Source organism: Cannabis sativa, chromosome 3 (assembly GCF_029168945.1).
Source record: "Cannabis sativa cultivar Pink pepper isolate KNU-18-1 chromosome 3, ASM2916894v1, whole genome shotgun sequence".
Lineage (NCBI taxonomy): Eukaryota > Viridiplantae > Streptophyta > Magnoliopsida > Rosales > Cannabaceae > Cannabis > Cannabis sativa.
In genome coordinates this window covers 57,154,513-57,171,254 of record NC_083603.1, presented here as the reverse complement: position 1 = coordinate 57,171,254, position 16,742 = coordinate 57,154,513, and positions in this window count along the sequence as shown.

Genomic DNA, 16,742 nt, shown 5'->3' with positions numbered 1-16,742 from the left:
AATTTTCACTAAGCAATGGCTTAATTGTGAAGAAAGAGTTTCTAGGGTTTATTTGTTAATTAAGAGACTTTGATAAGTCCAATTAATAAATATATTAAATGACAATATTATTTAATAATTAATTTTTAGTTATTAAATAATTAGAGTTGGCGTTTCAATGGTTAAATTAAAAAAATTGGTATTTTTGAGAAAATGAGATGGAAAAATGAGAAAATGGCGAAATTGCAAAGTGGGGCCTAGTATCCATTCCATGGTCGGCCACTTTGTATGGATTTTACCATTTATTTTTTCTATTATTTTAATGCCAAATAAATCTAACCTAACCCTAGGTGGTTTCCTATAAATAGGTAGTGATGGCTTTAGGGAAAAGATGATGCATCTCATTCCTTCAGATAAAATTTGAGCCTCCTTCACTAACCCTAGCCGAAACCTCTCTTCTAAACTGAAGCCACATAGTGAAAAGCGTGAGTGCCCACACACATCAAGTAGTACTCCATCATAGTGTGTAAGGCTGTGAAGAATCCAGTTTCAAGAGAAGGAGATTCGGACTCAGATCTTGGTGATACTCTGCTACAGAAAGGATACAAGGGTTAGAGATCTGAGTGGAAGGAGACATTATATTCCACTGCAACCACTGTAAGGTTTTTTATACTTTATATGTGTTTTTTTCATATCGTTTTAGAAGTTCATATTTAGGATGTTAAATAACATACTTGTTAATAAATCTAAGATCCTGGTAAAATAATTCCAACAAAAAGTGCTTAACAAAGTCTAAACACATAGACATTAAGTTTCTAGCTATTAATAGAGAGAGTTCAGACTAAGATAGTGTTATTGAGTATAAAAGAACAAACTTATTTTTAGCAGGCCCACTAATTAAAGGTTTGACACCCAAGGTCTTCCATGAGTGAAATACTCATATGGGTGTTGTTTTACTTGAAGATGTGCAGTTTTCGTGGGAGTTTTTTTTTTCTATATTAGTTACTTTATAGATTGACATTATTACACTACTTTAAGTAGGTTTAGCTTTCTGTAGGTTTTATTATCTTTATTGCTCTGAATGTATTACCTTTCAATTGTGATTTGACATAAAATTTGAAAGACTGAGGATTGATCTCACTAAGGAATAAATGACCAATTGAAAATAGGCATGATTAAGATCACATTGCATGTAATTTCCAGTTACATATACATACTTGATCTATGTCATTAAATATATTTGATATGGTGATCATTGATGGGTCTAGTTACGATAAATATAAAGCCTGCTTTGATCTCATATTGGTATAGGAAATGGACCAGATTGTTTAAAGGAGATGTTTGGAGAATAATTAGCAAGTTTATGTGCACATAAGGTTATCAAATATATTTTTTATTGGAATTAATTTGCAGCCCAAGGGGGAGATTGTTAGGTTATTTTTAATAATCTAATAAGTAGGCTTACAAATTAAGATAATTTATTTGAGGTAATATTCTAAATTGGACTAAATAAGTGATCTAATTAAATGAGCCCAGTAAATATTATATTCGGTATGGGCTTTGTAATGTGTAATACCCAATAGTTAACCTAATTAGGGTTTATGGGGCTCTAATTAGTTTTCTATATAAAAAACATTAGGGTTTGATCCCCAAGGCTAATCTCAACTACTCTTTTCCTCTATCTTTATCAATTGAGTGAGAACTCATAAAGAGAACATTAGTCTGTAGAAGACCATATACCTACAGTCTCATCTCGTATCTAATATCATGGAATCAGGTATGTCTTCCATCTATTGATTCAGAGTAATCTTGATAATCTGTCGTGAGTTTAAGATCCATATGTATTTTAGATCTAATTACTAACAAAGTAGCCAAAATATTGTATACAAAGAAGCCAACTGGAAAAAAAAAATAATGTCAGTAATTTATATTTGGCAAAACATAATTAATTTATAAATATTATAAATTATGAAAAAAAAATTACAAACTTAATCTATAGTGCATGCATTCATGAATGCTCTCAAAATCAAAGAAAAATAATACATCACTAAACATTATATAATAGTACAATAGAAATATATATAAATAAATTTAAATATGGATGGATCAATATATACCAATGTATACTATTGATCATTCTTTTTTTTTTTTTTTGATGAATAAGAAATCTTATTGCTCCAACCAAACTTTTACATCACTAATCTTTACAATTTACTAACAATACAATTACATTTTGATTCTATACAAATCAAGTCATTAGTATCCATGCTTTATCTTCATCCTTAGCTTTCTTAGGAATCAGCCCTTTGATTCGAAATTTACTCATGTGCTGAGCTTTCTTGACCGTGGTGCTGATGAGTCATTGTTGTTGATTCCATAACACCTCATTCCTTGCTTTCCACACATAATACACCAAACTTGCAAGTACAGTCTTTACCATACTCTTCCTAGCTGCTGAGAATTTTTTCGTGTTGTGGCAAGCTTGAAGTAGCTGCTGAATGTTGTTTGCTGGTGTGTTCCATTGCAGGAACTTTTTCATTTCTTGAAGGCAACTCTGGCTATAATCACACTCAAAAAAACGAGCGCGTAATAGTTTCCTCTTCTTTGTTGCATAGTAAGCACTTTGTATCCATGGTGTGCACGAACTTGCTTAGTCTCTCTTTTGTATTCAACCTTTCCCAAAACACCCAGCCAAAGAATAAACCTATGCTTTGGAACAATAAGTCTATCCCAAACTAAGTTACTCCAAGACAGTTTTTCATTTTCAGCAAATAGCAGATGATATCCCTACTGTATGTTATATTTCTGCATAACAAAACCTGTTAGTGAAATCATTTGCTAAAATTTACTCTTGACAACCACTATTTTTTTCCATGCCCAGCTACAATCCAATGGAGCAACATAGCTCCACCAATCTTGCTCCTTGATATACACATTGTGTATCCATTTGACAAAAAGACAATCTTTTTTACTAGCTATATCCCACACATACCTCCTCAAGGCTGCAATGTTCCAATGATGCACATTTCGAAATCCTAAACCCCCTGCTGCCTTGGGTCTGCAAACTGAGTCCCATGCCACTAATCCAAGACTAGCCCCTTCTTGTGTGCCTTTCCAGAGAAATGATCTGCAAGTAGCTTCAATGTCCTTCAACAGTTTATTTGGTAGGATAAAGATTTGAGCCCAATAAGTATGTATGGCTAGTAAAACTGAGTTAATCAGTGTTACTCTCCCCATATAAGATAAGTTCCTAGTGCTCCACATCCTTATCCTGCTTGTCATTTTTTCCAGAAGGCTTTGACATTCTGCTCTAAAAATCTTCTTTGAACATATAGGGATACCAAGGTATCTAAATGGTAGTGTACTCCTTGTAAATTTAGATGCCTCAATGATTCTATTTACTTCTGATTCTTGCATTCATGCACAGTATATTGCTATTTTTTGCTCATTTGGTTGCAAACTAGATGAAGCTGAAAATAATTTCAGCCCTTTAAGTAACAGCAGAGCAGATATGAAATCTCCATGACAGAAGACTAACTAGTCATCAGCAAAGCACATATGGTTCAATCTTAAAGATGCACACCTGTCATGAAATTTAAACCCTGGCCAATATCCTACCTTGATAAAGATTCTAGATAGGTACTCCATTCCTAACACAAAGAGGAGGGGAGACATCGGATCACCTTGTCTTAACCCTCTCTTTGCATTGAAGAATCCACACATAGAGCCATTCAATAAGAGAGAGAATTTCGGGGTGCAAATACATTCCATAATGAGCTTAATGAACTTACCAGGAAATCCTAGTGCAGTCATCATCTCTTCCAAGAACTCCCATTCTATAGTGTCATAGGCCTTTCTTAAATCAATTTCGATCACACAGCTTGGTCTACAGTTTTTCCTCCCATAGAACCTCACCAAATCTTGACATACCAACACATTATGAGCAATGAACCTTCCATGAACAAATCCTCCTTGGTTCTCTGCAATAAGATCAGGAAGGACTTTCCTCAATCTATTACAAATTACCTTGGTTGCCACTTTATACACCACATTGCAACATGATATTGGCCTGAAGTCCACCACACTTTTAGGACAAGAAGTTTTGGGAATTAGTGTGATAGTAGTAGTGTTAATCTTTTTCAAAATCTTTCCAGAGTTTAAAAAAGATATAACAGCTTCTACTAAATTAGGTCTCACTAAGTCCCAATTATCTTGGAAGAAAGCAGTCCCATAGCCATCTCGTCCAGGTGCTTTGTCCTTATCAATAGAGAATATAGCTAATTCTACTTCCTTTGCTGTGTACTCTGCTAGTAATAGCTGTTTATGACACTCTGTAACTTTAGGCCCAAGATCTACTACTGATTGAAAAACCTTCCTTCTTTCTGGTGCATTCGATCCCAATAGCCTCTGATAATACTCAAGGAAAGCAGATTGGACTTTATCTGGAGAATCACACCAGTTTCCATACTCATCTTCAATCGAGAAGATCTTGTTTTGGAGTCTCCTCAATTTCAGAGAATCATGGAAAAGGTGGGAATTGTCATCCCCAAACTTAGCCCAACTGATTTTAGTTTTTTGAGTCATGAAGCTAGCAAAAGCCTTGCTGATTTATGCATATTTCTTCCTTACCATCTGTTCATGCTTCATCAACTCTTCATTCCCTAGATCATGACTTAGTTTCCCCTGTATCTCTGCTAGCATTGTCTTTGTCGTAATCTCTATCTTTCGTAATTCAAAAAAACCTGTCTTGTTAATCTGCTTCAAAACTGCCTTCAGTCTTCTCAACTTGTGCACTATGCTAAACATTTTCGAGCCTCTACTTTCTTCCTTCCAAGATTGTGTCACCAGTTTGTCATAATCCGGAGCCATCTTCCACATATTGTAATACCTAAATGGTTTTTTCCCATAGCTTTTATCTTCTTAGATAATTACCAAGATAGGACTATGGTCAAAAGCCATCTCAGGTAGGAAAACGACTTCAGAATAGGGAAAATTATTTAGCCATTGAGTGTTGACCATTGCTCGATCAATCTTAGAAAAATTCTCTCTTCTGGCTTTTGTTTATTGTTCCATGTAAAAAAGGAACTTGAAAATTTCAGATCAGCCAACTTGCATTTCTCCATAGTGTCTCAGAATCTCTGATATGGTAGGCTTTGAGCTCTTTTTCAACCTCTTTCATTAGCATTCAAAATCTCATTGAAATCCCCCATTATTATCCATGGCTCATCTATTTTTAGTGCCACTTCCTCTAATTCAGCCCATAAATCCTCTCTCTTCTTTTCATCATTAAAGGCATATCCTAATGACACAAAAAATTTCTCCACTTGCTGCTGTTATTGAACATAGCAATGAATCAGTTGGCTAGAGTAATATCTAATATCCACAGAGTAAACACTAGGCTGCCAAGCAAATATTATTCTTCCTTTATCCAACCAAGGATTATTGTTTGTAAAGCACCAACCTGAAAAAAGACTAGTATATAAGGTTCCCATATTTTTGTTTTGAACATTTGTTTCTAGGAGACTAACAAACCCAGCTCTCTTCGAAAAGATCAATTGCTTGACCTCATTAGGCTTTTGCTGGCTATTAATCCCCCTTACATTCCAACATAAAAATCTATCCATTTGAGGACGAGGGATCTTCCTCCCCTCCTGTGTTGTTCCTTATTACCCCTTCATCTCCTAGAGTTTCAAACATGTTCTGCACAGTAGTCTCATCTTTCTCATTGTTCACCATCACTTTCTTGCCTTTACTCACTCTTTGGAACCCCTCATCATCTATCTGCTGATCCTTTTCTGAGATTTTCTTTTTTGGCACCCACACTTGTTTGCCTTGTTCATGCTTTTCTTCTTTTTTCCTACATTCTTTAGTGCTATGTCCAATCCCAGAGCAGTTGTAACACACCAGAGGAATCTATTCATATTTCACTTCTAATTCCACCTCATGATTAAACTCATCTATGAAATCAATTTTTTCAGGAAACTCTTGAGCCAAACTAACCTGAATTAATATTCGAGGATATTGCAGCCTATCTCTGTTCTTGGTGACATTGTCCACCTGCAATGGCTCTCCCAATTGACTCATTATTTTGAACAGAGATGATTCCCCCCAATATTTGATTTCCAGCCCTCTCAATTGGATCCAAGTTGGTACATTTGACACCTCCTCCTTGGTGAAATCATCTATTGGATTCCAAGGTTTCATCACCATTGGTTTCCTATCAAAGAAAACATATCCCTGCTGCATCACCTTATCTAGTTGCTCCATGTTCTGGAATCTTATGATAAAAATTCCCTTAGCAAGTAGGCCAACTTTAACCACTTCTTCCTTCCACAGCCTACACACAAAACCTTCAAGAATGTTTATAGGAGGATTCGCTCCAATTACATAGCAAACTAATGAAGGTTTCCAGTAATTAACTTCCTCTGCTATATCCTCAAACTCAATTTTAATCTTCTTCTTTGATCCAATGACCTCAACCTCATTATCTGAAAGTTCAAACGAGTTTTCTAGGTTTCTGACAATATTAGATCTGAGAATAGGGGTGATACCTTTTTCTTAGTATTAATGTCTTGAGCAGTTCGATTGGCGATCGAGAGCCAGTCTGAGAAGTCATTACGAATCTCACTCTGCCTCCTGATGCTTAGCTCCGATTCTCCAGGTGAAAGAATTTTCTCTGCGTAGTGTTCGTTTTCCTCATGACACTGTTCCATTGAATCAGTAGCTTCCTCAATCTCCAATTCCTGTATTCCTAACACTGCGTCCATGGATCTAGTCTTGATGACTCTATCCGAGGAAGATGGACCAGTCTTATTTCCTTTAGTTTTCCCTTTCCCGGTCATTTTTGCCCTTTTTGCCATAGCTCTGGTGAGACACCAAAAGAGAGAAAAGGAGCGGGAAAAGATTAATTTGAATTAATCTTATCTATTGATCATTTGTTGTTTTAGAAAATTATTTGAAGAAAGAGAAAATAAAATTATTTGAGTTATGATGTCAATATGTAATAATATAGGATTAGAGATATAAAGTATATATAATTATGGAGGAGGTTTCAATGGTTACATTAAATATGTAACCAATATGGTTACATTTTTTTTAGCCATTAGATTATCATTGAATGATTGGGATTAATTTGGAAATTAAATAAAAATAAATAATAATTAACTTATAATCTAATAGTTACAAACTTTAATGAAGGTTAATTATATTTTAAAATTAAATTAATTATAATTATTAATTAACTTTTCATAATTTATTATTAAATAAGGATCTTTTAACCATTTTTTTCCCTTAAATTATTAAAAATTTTATAGAAAAATTCTTTATAATTTAAAATTATACACATATAATTTCATAATTGAAATTTTATTATACTTATAACTTTAATTTAAAATTATTACACTTAATTATTTAGTTTTTTTACTTAAATATTTAAAAAGTAAAAAGTGAAATAGGTTGAATGTATTTTCTAAAAAAATGGATAAACTCCTCCATCTTTTTTTTAGAATAATTAGCATATTTGCCCCCTGAACTTTCGGCACTACCTAGTTTTGCCCCTTAAAATATACGGCTTGTTAAAAATTCTCCCTAAAATATAACACTTACATAATTATGCCCCTTCTCTTAGGTTCAGTTATCTTTACCGTTATAAATTAGCATTTTTACTCCCTAAACTTTGATTAATATGAAATTTTCCCCCTTTTACTTAAAAGATAATTTTAAAAATTATAATATTCTATTTTTTGGCAATTATAATATTCTATTAATTTTGAAAAAATAATGAAAATTATTAAAAAAACTTGACAAAAATATTAAATTAATTAAAAAAAATATTAATTTTACTTAAAAAAAATTATATTATTCTTGAAAAATATTTTTAAACATTATTTTATTTATAAACACGTATCTTAAAAAATCAAACAAAAGTTATTGACAATCTAATAAATTATTTAAATAAGCTAAGATTTTTTGAAAAAAAAAAATCAAACTTATTTATATTTATAAATTCATATCTTAATAAATAAAGAAAAATAATTAAAAATTCAATGAAAATATAAAATTATTTTTTAAAAGAAAAACTATAAATTAAACTAAAAAAAATGTCATGTTTACTTAAACAAACCTACATTTTTTGAGAAAAATAAAATATATTCAAGTTTATTCCCGTAAAAATTAATTTTTATAAAAATTAAATTTTAATATTTTTTTAAATATCTAAATGAATTTTTTAAATGGCTTAATTAGTTTTAAAATTTAGTTTATTTTTTAATTTTGTAATCATTCAAAATAACCTTTTCTTAAGATCTACGTTAATTTTTTGAGATTTACTAGAAAAAAAAAATGTTGAATTTTTTTCATTTTTATTCTGAGGGGTACAATTTGGTAGTTGTCAAAATTTAGGGAGCAAAGTTACTAATTTAAAAAGACACGTCAGCATTTAAACGGAATAATGAGACGGAACCTAACAGAAGGACTAAATTTCTGTATGTGTAAAAGTTCAAGGGGGATTTTTAACAAGCCGTATATTTTAAGGGCCAAAATTAATATTGTCGAAAGTTCAGTGGGAAAAATTGCTAATTATTCATTTTTTTATAAGGAGATATTTACTCAGAAAACCAAACTAGAGTCAAAAAAAAACAAAATCAAGCTCCCCCACTTTACGAAGTAACCTCAAACTCAAATAGAAAAACTTATACTTAGTTCTTCTAGTTATTAAAAAAATAATTTCATATCATTTAAAAATAATTAATTATTAAAAAATTTATTATACAAGAAGAGAATTCTAATTTGTGTAAAAAGAAGTCTCATTTTTGTAAAACAAAAATAAAGTTTTATTGTAAATATTATTATTAAATGGCTTAACAGTTAACATAATTAGAGTACGTATTTATATAAAAAAAATTATTTAGAACTATTAATTGCTAAAAATGATCTTGTTAAATATTCAAATAATTATTTTAAGAACATAATTAATTATAATTAATTGATTCTAAAAAAAGAAGTTTTACCTATTAGTAACCTTCTATTATAAATAAAAGAAAAATGTAATCATGATGGTTACAATAAAAATGTAACCATTGAGTAATCACCCATGGTTATATTTTTATTGTAACCACCATGGTTACATTTCTGTTTTACCTGTAATAGTAGATTAACAGTAGGTAAATCTTCCTTTTTTAGAATCAATTAATTATAATTAATTATTTTCTTAAAATAATTAATGAATATTTAAGTTAACAAGATTTCTTTTAGCAATTAATATTTATAAATAATTTTTATACAAATTCTTACTATAATTATTTTAACAGTTAAGCCATTTAATTATAATATTTACAATGAAAATTTATTTATTTTTTTTTTTACAAAAATTAGACTTATTTTTACACAAATTAGAATTCTCTTCTTGTATAATAAATTTTTAAATCATTAATTATTTTTAATTGATATTAAATTATTGTTATAACTAGAAGAATTAAGTATGAGTTTTTCTATTCGAGTTTGATCAGGTTGCTTCGTTTTTGAGCTTGACTTTATTTTTTGACTCTCGTTTGGTTTTTTGAGTAAATGACTCTTATAAAAAAAAAATAGAAGAGTTTAGCCATTTTTTTTTGGAAAATGCATTCAACCTATTTTATTTTTTATTTTTTAAAAATATTTAAATAAAAAAATAACATAATTAAGTGTAATAATTTTAAATTAAAGTTATAAGTATAATAAAATTTTAATTATAAAGTTATATGTGTATAATTTTAAATTATAAAAAATTTTACTATAAAAAATTTTATTATAAAAAAAATAATAATTTAAGGGCAAGGAAAAATTGCTAACAGATCCTTATTCAATAAAAAATTACGAAAAATTAATTAATAATTATAATTAATTTAATTTTAAAATATAATTAATCTTCATTAAAGTTTTATAAGGAAATAAATTATTAGGTGACTATTAGGTTACAGGTTAATTATTATTTATTTATATTTAATTTTTAAATTAATCACAACCATTCAACAATAATCTAATGGCTAAAATTCTTCAAAAAAATAAAATAAAATTAATGCTAAAAAAAATGTAACTTTGATAGTTACATTAAAATGTAACTATTGAAACCTCCTCCTTATATATATATGTTTAATTATTTGTTGAATACCTTATACCTTTGGCGAAGGTTTTTTATAAATGGTAAATATTTTAAATTATTTAATTAATAAATTATAAAAAATAATAAAAAATTAGGAAAAATAATTTTATTTATTATATGTATGTATATTTATTTTTATCAATTGAATTGAAAAAGTGGTTTATTATAGATGTATAGGTTTTTAATTAATTAATGAATTAATATTTATAAATTTAATCACAAATAAAAAAAAATAAATAAGAGAATCAATAAAAGAAAAAAAAAATAACTTTTAAATTAATTTTAAAATATCATGCTTCATATCTCTCAATATAATTGTTTATTAATTAGTTTTCATTTCTTTAGCTGGTTATTGACAAAATAATGTCTGACTAGTTTTAAGGACTCTTTACAATTTGAAAAGCGAATTTGCTAAGAGTTTTTTTTTTTTGGAAAATTTGATTTTATATACTTAAAAAATTAAAAAAAAAATTATTATTAAACCAAAACCCTAAACCCTAAAAAAACTATGATTTTTTTTTTCAAAACCCCAAAAATACCCCCCTCACAATTCAAACCCATTCTCTCTCTGCATCATCTCTCTCTCTCTCTATCTCGCATCCCAACCGCCCACCCTCACCACCACCTCCGACCTCCGACCTCCGACCTCCGACCCTCACCACCACCTCCGACCACCCGCACCAACACCCTCGACCCAGCCCCACTCTCTCGGACCACCCAAATGTCGCACCCCCTCAGCCCCACTCTCTCTTCCTCTCTCTAAAATCGCAAAAAAAATAAAAAAAAAAAAATCCCCTAGGTCCGATGGTCGGACCATGGGGTCCGACCAAATCGGACCCATCGGACCCCATGGTCCGACCGTCGGACCTGGGTCTCTCTTCCTCTCTCTGAAAACGCAAAAAAATAAAATAAAATAAAAATATATGGGTCCGATGGTCGGACTCAATGGTCCAACCATCGGACCTGGGGGAATTTTTTATTTTTTTTTTATTTTTTTTGTGATTTCAGAGAGAGGAAGAGAGATTGGGGCTGAGGAGGTGCGACATTTGGGTGGTTCGAGAGAGTGGGGCTGGGTCGAGGGTGTTGGTGCGGGTGGTCGGAGGTGGTGGTGAGGGTCGGAGGTCGGAGGTTGGAGGTGGTGGTGAGGGTGGGCGGTTGGGATGAGAGAGAGAGAGAGAGAGAGAGATGATGCAGAGAGAGAATGGATTTGAATTGTGAGGGGAATATTTTTAGGGTTTTGAAAAAAATGTCATAGTTTTTTTTAGGATTTAGAGTTTTGGTTTAATAATAAATTTTTTTAATTTTTTAAGTATATAAAATCGAAATTTTTTTTTTTTTTTTGCTGAGAATTTGGTAAGAGTTGATAAGTTGTTTATTGTTATTTTAGCTTTAGCCCGTTCAACTTTTTCTTAATCTTGGGAATCTTTTGCTTTTAGTCTATTTGGAATATACAATATCCATCATATCTATTTTAAGGGCTGGATGATAGATTGAAATTTGAATATTGAATATCACCTCTTATTCCACATTTTTTTTTTTTTTTTAAATATCAATTGATGTAATATTCGAGTTGTTTAAACCTAGTAATCAATATAAAATTTTATTCAACTTAAAGTTTTTATTTTATTTTTTGAAATGGTCAGAATGAATAACTCATATGTCGCACAAACTGCTATATGAAAAGAAGAAATGTTGATTGGGACATTGACACTTTAAGCTAAGATTGATATCTTTAAATCCATGTCCTATTCAAATTTTTCAGTCTTTCTTTTTTTCTTTTTTATTTTTTTTTGACGCGAATTTTTCAGTCATTCAAAATTTTCAGTCATTCTTGAATAGCGTACAAACAATCATAGATTTAGGTGTATCACGTGCAATAATTTAATTAATGTTATTTAGATGCGTAATTTACAAATTTCTTCCACAAATTTGTAAAATATACCCTTAAGTTTAAGGACAAGTTTCACTCTCTTTCTTTGAAAAAGGGCTATCTATCCTTACTATCAAAATTGAAACATCTCGATTTATGCTCTCTAAGCACATTTTTTTTTTAACTAAAATAGAAAGTGAAACTTGAAAAAAAAAAATGAACTTCAATCATATAAATAAAAATACTCTATAATAGAGAATGGATAGGAAACTCTCTAAAATTTCGTTTGGTACGTTATATTGTATTGTATTGGGTTAGATTGTATTGTATTGTATTGTATTGTGTTGGATTGTATTAGTATTATTTAATACAATACTATATTTGGTATTGACTTGAATTAATATATTGTGTAAAATTATAATCTATTTTCAATACACTTGATCCAACACCAATTACGGGTCGGGTCTGGGTCTCGGGTCCGAGATCGGGTCCCAATCCCGGTCCAGGTCCGGTTCGGGTCTAGGTCCATGGTTCCGGTCCTAGGTCTGGGTTACGAGTCCGAGTCTGGATCCGGGTCCAGGTATGGATTTGGGTCTCGGGTCTAGGTCCGGGTCTAGGTTTGGGTTCGGGTCCGAGTCTAGGTCTCGGGTCTCGAGTCCGGGTTTGTGTCCGGGTCCGGGTCTGGGTCCCGGGTCCGGGTTCTGGGGTCCGGGTCTGAGTCTATGGGTATGGGTCCGGGTCCGGGTTTGGGTTTGGGTTTGGGTTTGGGTCCGGGAGCCAGGTTTGAGTTCGAGTTGGAGATTAGTGTTGACCCCGAATGTTTTGTAAATATTATAATACAAGCTAATATAGAGCATTTATTATGTATTAAATAATACAATATACATTATATTAAAAAGTTTGGTCGTAATAATCAATACAGTACATTGCTTTATCTAAATATAGTGTTATTTATTATTTAATACAATATGACTCTTATACGGCGTACCAAATGAACCCTAAATGTATGGAGCTCCATACTTTCCTGCTAAACCTTTTTAATAGTATTTTAATTAATTTTTTTTTTACTTTTTTATTATTTTATAAAATTAATTTAAATTTGACAAATTAAATTATAAAATATCATTAAAATAATTAAATACGAATTATAGTAGAGATTATGATTGAAGCAATAATAATAAAACTGATTTATTTATTTTAATTTTTTAATTATTTTAGTTGAAAAAAATAGAGAATATCATTAAAAATGCTCGAATATTTAAATATCAATTTTAGTACCTTTAAAAAATTCGATGATAGTGATATAAGCGGTATATAATTACCGAATGACTTAATTAGTGATATTCTAGTCAATAATGGATAGTAATTTTTAACTTCACAATTGATTAAGTTTGAATACGTAACTAGAAATTATATATATCTTTATATACTAAAAGTGCCTATCTAAAGGTATTTCTTAGTTTAACATTCTTGGTTTAACAGAATATACTTAAAAATAAAAGAATATTCTGTTAAATTTAACGATTAGGTTTGATCTCCCGTTAAAAAATAAACCCAATAATTAAACCCAAAAAATTAAACAATCTTTTAAATAAACAATCTTTTAAATATTAATAATCTCTTTTTAAATTAAAAAAATCATCTTAACCACATATCTCTCTAACAAACCTATCTTGGGAGAATATTAATAATTTTTTTATTTATTTTTTAAGAAAGAAAAATATAGATAAAATATCTAGAAAAGATAATATAAAAGAAGATTGATTGTGTTGGCTTAGAGATTTTTGGGCTTGGGCTTAAAAAAATAATAAAAAAAAAGATGAAATGGGCTGTAATTAGTATTTACCTTATATGTTTGAGCTTATTTTTAGTTTTATTTTTAATTTTACCACCAAGAGGAGAAGGTTGAAAAATATTAGAATATGAAAATATTATTGGTGCTTATTAGTAATTTGCAAAGAATGTGAAAGTCTATAAATATATAGTTGTGTAGCTATTATTAGATATGAAATGAGATAATAGAACTTTTTTCAATTAGAAGATTAATGTACATTTTACTATTAATAACATACATTATTATAACACAACTATGTTTTACTTACTAAATATACTGACACATATTTTATTTTTATAAAACAAATCGTTCAAATAATTATACTATTTTAATTATTAATTAAAATAAAAAACTAAAATATTAAATAAAACTAACACTACGTGGCTTGGCACGTAACAATCACCTAGTATATATATATTATATAAAGTGTACTTGAAATTATTGATTTATGAGAAATTTATGGGTGACTTTTAATTTTTATTTAATAAAATAATAATAAAACAAATCCTATTAATATTTGAACTGATATTAAATATTCGAGAATCACAACCCAAAAATAAAACAACCGGGATTAATCTCAAAAATAGCTTTTCCCCTTTCAATTCAAACCTCTTTCTTCTTCTTCTTCTTGCAGCTGATGGGAAAGGGCTTTAGGATGTTAAGATTAATGATAATTTTGCAAAGCTTTTTGAATCGTTGTATGTTGCAGAACAAAAGGCAAGAGAAGTAATTGCGATGCAAAAATTTTCTGCTTCATATATATAAAACATGGGCAAATAAAATCTGTATACGATTGCAGTTTTTTCTTTTTCTTCTTAAAAAATATGGCTAAATAAGAATTGTATACGATTGCAGCTTTTTTCCCTTTTCTTAATATTTAGATAAATAATTAATAATTTTTTTTTATTTAAAAAAAAAATCACCCAATAATTTCTCATAAACCAAGAATTCGTCACATTTTATATAGAATAGATACACGGTGAATTGATAATGCATATCGATTAATTTTAACCTTTATAAAAAAATCTAACTTAAAAGTTTGAAATATTGACTGCAACTGAATATTTTTTAAAAAAATATATCAAAATTTAAAAATATAAATATATCATATATCATATTATTTACGCTGTAAACCTTATTAGATAACTAGGATAACTATGATAACTATATATATCCCACATAACATATATATTAGTTTATATATATTGCTACAATCAATAAAAGCAGGTGGCCGAAGATGGAGGCTTAGAAGTAAACAAAAGATTTGACACTTAAGGTGTGTGGAGAAGAAGTTGACAAAACACTAGCAAATTAAGAAGAATAAAGTTGACAAGTGTACTCCAATTGTCAAACCACTAATGAAACAAAATCACTGATAGAAGAAACCCAAATTCTATAATCAGGTTAGACTTTTTTTATTATTATTGATATGAGTTCTATCACTTTCTTTATTGTTATCTAATTTGTATAAATTGTATTGGTATTATAAATATACAATACTTTAAATTGTATTGGTTTTACAAAAATACATTACTTTTTTTTTTTTGAAGAAATACATTACCTAAAACATAAATACCTTACCTAAAACAAAAACTAAATATAACAATACCTTAAATTGTGTTTTCACATTTATTTAGTCCGAGTTCTTTGTTCCTCCAATTATACTTTAGAATATTCTGCATTCGAAAATTGATTTGTTCAGGGAGAAGAGATATCAAAAACTAAATATAACAATATCTTAAATTGTGTTTTCACAGTTATTTAGTCTGAGTACACATTTATTGATTCACTACATATTTTGTTTTATAATTAATTAATTGTTAATCAATTTTTTTTATGTATCTCTATAATTTCTGTTTTTTTTATTAATGTGAAACTTTAGCCTTAATTAGTTTCCTTCTAGCCCAATAAAATTAAGCCAGATCTACTTCTTACTTCCCTTTCATTATATTTTAATTGATGTTTAATTCTTTATATATTCTCTATATATTTTTCTAGATATTTAGTCATTGTTATTATTAATGATTTAAAATTGAATTATTGATCTTAGATATTAATTGATGATCAGCATTATTATAATTAATAAGATATTGATTATATTTTATAACTCTTTTTATTGATTACGTAGTCATTAATGTATTTTTTATTTTGTCTATCTATTGTTTTATTTGAAAACAGGTGAATAAATGGCTACAATATACACAACAATTAAGGACATCACTCCAACTACAGAAAGTTGGAAGATTGAAATGAGAGTGTTAGAAAAATCTGGAAAGCGGACAAGCAAGAGTTCACCACTCAAATATCAAAAGCTTATGTTAGCAGATAAAAAGGTATACAATTAGTTTATTTACCGTTGAAATTGTCAATACTCTACTAATAAATGCTAGATTTTCCGAATTCTGACTATAAACGCGCTGCAACAGATTATTATTTCATAAATATATTTTTTTTTTCTTAAAAATGAACACAAGGTAATGATGTTGAAGCAGTAATATTTGGCACTGAAATTGATGCTAGAGAAAATACTTTAGAAGTGTTCCACACTTACTACATCAGCAACGCCTATGTAAAAAAAGCAGCCCCACCTTTCGATAAAAAGCGAGACTACAAATATTCTTGGACAGTGAACTCAAGAATAGAAATCGAAGAAATCCAAACAGAAGACAACCAGATATCAGTACCAAACTATGATTTCATTATGTTTAGCGACCTGCATACACTTAAAGAATTCAGCAAACCAATAGGTATTTACAATTTGATTTTCATAAATATATATTCCTCATTGACTAACTATTTAATATTTCAATTTATTAGATATTTTGGCTATTGCTCTCAAAATGAACCCACCAAAAGAAGTCAACACTCCCTATGGACTACATACAATTCAAGAGATATATTTAATTGATGAAAGGTAAACT